General features: G+C 33.9%; 1 long non-coding RNA gene across 1 annotated transcript; it reads right to left on the bottom strand.

The window, feature by feature from the left end:
* Positions 1–1,963: 1,963 nt before the first annotated feature.
* On the bottom strand, positions 1,964–5,262 carry LOC121760045. The gene is made up of 3 exons (XR_006041815.1): positions 3,652–5,262; positions 2,587–3,571; positions 1,964–2,501 (listed from the first exon to the last, which is right to left on the bottom strand). It is a non-coding gene; the product is annotated as an uncharacterized LOC121760045 (long non-coding RNA).

The following is a 5,262-nucleotide window of genomic DNA, read 5'->3' as shown; positions in this document are numbered from 1 at the left end:
AATCTGTATGAAGAACACACTGATGATTTAGAGATGTACACAAATACTACATAAGATAAAACCAAGCTCTCACTGAAGACATTAAAATCAGATGATTTGCAAGGAATGGTTACAAGCTCTTTTACTTCCTACTTCTTTCCTTTATTGAAACATGATGATGAGCATTTATTCATAATATTTAGCGGTTGCATTTTGGTACTGGATAGTATTAAAATTAATCATGAGAATGTTTCATTACTTCAGCTGGGCATTTTGTCGAGCAGGAAGAGGACAAGAGAGTTGTGTTCACGTCAAATACTGCATCATGACGCTAACATTTTAAATTGGTAGCTATTTTTTTCCCACCGATTGCAAACATTTGACTCGCGCATAATAAACTCTAAATTGGTTATTTTGCTGAAAATTCATTTGAATACAGCTACACTCAAAATACTGAATAATTAAACGGTCGACATCGTCATATTTTTGTTTCAAAATGTAGTTATTACAAGTAAAATGGTGTAGTTTTGAAATTAAAATCATGTTTTTCGTTTTGTTAATTGGGCTTGAACATAAAGCCCAAACCCATAAATATATATACTAGGCCATTATTTTGCTATAAATATAGCAAGTTAATATTCTTTCGCTATAAAAGTACTTACCATATTTAATGAAATTGAAATTTTGCTGTAATCGCATTTTATGAAATTAATTTAAAAATTATTGTAATTTAATATAACTTCTATGATAAAATTAAGTAACTAAAAGAAATTGTATTTCCTCTATCACATTAGAGTTGAGACAATTTTTTGGGCGCATAGATTAAGAAATAATAGTAATGAGTTAAGTGAGGTGAAAATAAAATAGAAAAAATAATAATAGAGGGATGAGAATAAATGAAAGAGCAAAACAAGGTAAAAACAAAGTAAAAAGAGATTAAGTGTTGGATTTTGAAAAAAAAAATGATTCACATGTAATGAGACGATTCAAAAAGTAATACTATGACTCAATATTAATGGGATGAAGAAAATATTTTGATTTAATTCAATATTTTTTAAAATATGAGTGCATTATATTGCTAACTATTTAAGTTGTTAACTCTGTTAACTCATCAATGCAATGTATTAAAAATGTCAACACATAATATCAATCCAGTATATTAAAGTTCAACAAAATTATGTGTTGACATTTTAATGTCACCGTGTTAACATTTTTAATACACTGCATTGATGAGTTAGCAGAGTTAGCAATTGATTAAATCCCTTTTAAAATATGTATATGCATACTACACTATTATGATTTAATTTTTTTTGAAAATATTTATATGCATACTACACTAATATTTATATGCATACTACACTATTATGATTTAATATTTATATGTATACTACAATATATGATTTTATATTATTTTTGTACATTGAGTTGTGTGTGCAAGTGTATGTATTGTATGTATGCAGTATTTGTTGTGTGAATGGTGTGTAGATGTGTAAGTTATAGTATTAAAATTATAGTCGGAATACAGCTATAATTGAGCTAAAGCAATACATTTCGATAGGGATGAATTAATCAAAGCTTAAATAGAATACAAAAATAAATGAACACTAAAGAATGTAAAGTTCGCGTACAAGATAATTCCTATTAAGTTTTACCACTTTCAGGGATTAAATTATAAATACCTACTTTTTTAATTAATTCAATTGATACAGTATTGTAATTTATTAATTTATTAATCATACTCTTTAACATTGTTGAACTGTAGCTGTACCTTGTTGAACACTTAACAAATACTAGTAATTCTTGTTCAGTCGATTACAAATCCTACAGAAGCATAATAGTAATCATTCATCTACATGCTAAACATCAACAATTATATGATCTTCTCATGGAATAGAATTGTTGAAAGTTCAAACTGTCGGACATTTCATTTCTCATTATGAAGTATTTTGCTCAAGTAAAATTGATTCCAATCACAAAATAAAAGTGACCATACAAAGTATTATTAGCAATTCTAGGGTCGAAATTTGCAGTAAGCCAATTTTCAGTCCAGAATTTCAAGCAATTGCAAAGGCGTTTGTCTAGAAATCAATTGAACGAAAAAAGTGGAGCTAATCTTGTCATCGAACCAACAGTCGGATGAGTCGCTCGCCTGTTGCTGTTCGAGTCTTTGGACAAAGTTGCAGATCAGCTTCTCTGGTTAATAAGATCTCATCACCATCTTCATCCATGTATTTCAACTTGATTTAGACTCGTCGCCAATCCTAGTAATGGTAGAGACAACTCAAATTTTATGAAATCTTCGTTATACTTCACCTTTACAATCACCTTGTCTGCACTTCCTGTGTTTATTTGTGTCACAATATCCAATGGATGAAGGTTGTCGGTTGATTGCAACATATCATGCTCTGAATTTGCAGCACTTTCTTCTTCAAAAATGGATGGATTATTCTTGTGTTCTTTTCTGTTTGGCCACCTTCGAATGCCATGTTCCCTGCATGTACGCTTTATTGTTGACCTTCCAACTACAAGAAAAAGTTAATTCTCATTCATGTCAGTACATAATATACATTTCATTTAAGACATAATTGAACCATAGTGTACACTCACCACAGAGCTCTTTTGCAACATCCTTTAGCTTCTTCCCAAAATGTGATTCGAGAACCTCAGCAGTAAGATTAAGGGAGTTTTTTCTCCTCTCTCTTTCTCATGTATTGGAATGTATAGCAGCAACAGTGCATTCTTCTGCGTGTTGTTCTCCTTTGGAATGATGGTACACCATTTGTTGTTCTTCTTCATTGCATTCATCTGCGTGTTGTTCTTCTTCTTTATGATGATACTCATTTTGCTGTTGTACTTCAATGTGATGGGACTCCTTTTGATTGTACTGCACACTTTTAAATATGACTGGATACCCAGATGGAGGCTCTGAATCAAGTTTGTTTGCATCAGAAAATTCAATAACTTCGACCACCAATTCCTCTCCTATTTGCTTCCCGCATGCCATCTTAAATGACCTTAATTGATGCTCTAGTATTGCCAATAGAAGAAGGCTCAAGAAGGATCCAACATACTTATATATTGTAGGACCTTGGTAGAGAAAGAGCTCCACAACATAAACAAGGTTACCAGTATGTGAACTTTGCAAACAAATTGCAAAACAAGAATCATGTCGATCGCTCATGTCATAGTGTGACAGAGGTTGGTCGACTATGCTAAATTCACTTAAATTTGAACAAAAACATGATTTGTCTTCCGATGCCAATACCATCCCAATAATCCCTTTTCGGGCTTGAACATGAATCCAGTAATACTTTGTAGACAATGCCAGCTCCATGCAACACCTGTTAGCATTAGTAGTACTAACACATTCTCCGGTAGGGATCCAAAATGGGGAATTTTTTAAATTAATTTAAGGGCATTGCGGATTTCTTTCAAAGCTTTTTTCCTGCAATTGACAATCTGTGGAAAATAGAACATAGTAATTTATTGATACAATTATGAATCTAAAATTGTGTCAAAAGCATACATTGACAGGTTCATTTGCTAAGAATCTTGGGTGGAAGTCTACGTGAGGTGAGCCCAGTGTTGCTGCCTGCAATGAAGTTGACACTGTTTTTTTACAACAATGTTTTATAGAGTGACAAGTCAAAAGTGGCAAGAGGTAGTACGTACCTTCAGTTGTTTTCCAAAGCTTCGAAGGCCAGGATAAGAAAATCCTAGGAAATCTAGAACACTCACTAGCTTCTGACTTCCTGTGTCTTCTTCATCATCAAATACAGGTAAAACCAAGTATCCACGATTACAACAAAGCATTGCAAAGTTTTTTTACTGAAAATTCTTCTATGGCATAGTACAAGAGGTCAGGGCTGATTTCAGGGTGTTCGAATATAAAGACACGTCCGGGGGGTCCGAGCTCATCTTGTTTGGCTTGGTCGTCCACAAAATAGTAATGTGTTGAACATTGTTTTCTAAAAGCAGTTATACCCTTTGCAAGACAACCAATAGCATAAGGTTGATATGAAGTTTCTAAATAGCACCTATTTTGCCCCAAAATTGGACTATCCATTTATTGTGTTTCCAATTTTTTGTTGCTATTTTCTTCATGAAACTTTCCATCTTCTCCTTGATCAATGATGAGTTACTTTTCACGTGTTTTTCACATACACTTTGTCTAGCTGGGAAGCGAAAAACCCATCCTTTGTCCGCACCCATGGAATAAGGTTTTAGGCAACACGAGTCAACCGTCTTCAAATATGTTGTCATGTCCAACTCCAAAACGTTTTGCTTGGAAGACATCATCATCAAGCTTAAACTATCAATTGAATCGCATTCTATTGCATCACGCCTTGCATATTCCTCTACAAGTTGTTTCCCAGATACAAACATCACACTTACACTCTTGAGATTTATCTCCAATATCCTCAAGAGCAAGTGTAGAGAATCATCATCTCGTGTATACTTTGGTCGAAGAAAAAATTGAATGACATAGCACAAGTTATTGCTATTGCTTTGATGAGCAAGTGCAATGCAATGGGACAACATAGCCCTCCGGACATAGTGTGCTAACGAATTTTCAGATATAGTTAGACCACATAAAGTTGAATGCCAACTAATAAGATCTATTTGAGGCTTGTGAAATTCACAAAATTGAAGATAGTGATGCGTACCATCATCAAAATCACGCCATGAATTGATGGCCCCCTCCACTTTCACTACTCCCCAAAACTGTATCTAATGATAACCAACTCGACGGCGATACGAAGTGTTTGAGAAGAGTTGTGATTTTGTGTTGGCCTAATGATTCCTCATACAAAACCCATCCCTTTTCTAATTCCACATATGCCAAAGCTGCTTCACCCAAATCCTGTTATTGAAGAATACGAGTCCAACCCATTTCCACCTCTTTGGACTGACGGCATACCTTCACGTTCTTCGTACTCTTCATCCATCAAACACTGAATAATAGAGAGTAGTAAGTGCTGCAATTAACTTCTATTGCTAAGGAAGCTGACTTTGGGGATTGTTAGTCTTTGCAACATCAATAATGCAGACTATAAAATTACAGAATACTTTGTCAACATAGTAGGACTAATATATATATATATATATGGGTACGTGCATCTTTTAAAGTAACATCATACCACCATTCCTAGCCAATTATTTATACATGTGAACGAATAATCAGTTGCCATGTGGCAATAAAAAAAAATATTCGAGGGTAAATTTCTCGGCCAGCAATATCCAAAACGCTAGCCAGCAATTTTTTCTCGACCAACAATATCG

The sequence above is a fragment of the Salvia splendens genome, chromosome 2, assembly GCF_004379255.2.
Source record: "Salvia splendens isolate huo1 chromosome 2, SspV2, whole genome shotgun sequence".
Lineage (NCBI taxonomy): Eukaryota > Viridiplantae > Streptophyta > Magnoliopsida > Lamiales > Lamiaceae > Salvia > Salvia splendens.
Note: the sequence above shows the minus strand (reverse complement) of the source record. Positions and strands in the feature narration are given on the sequence as shown.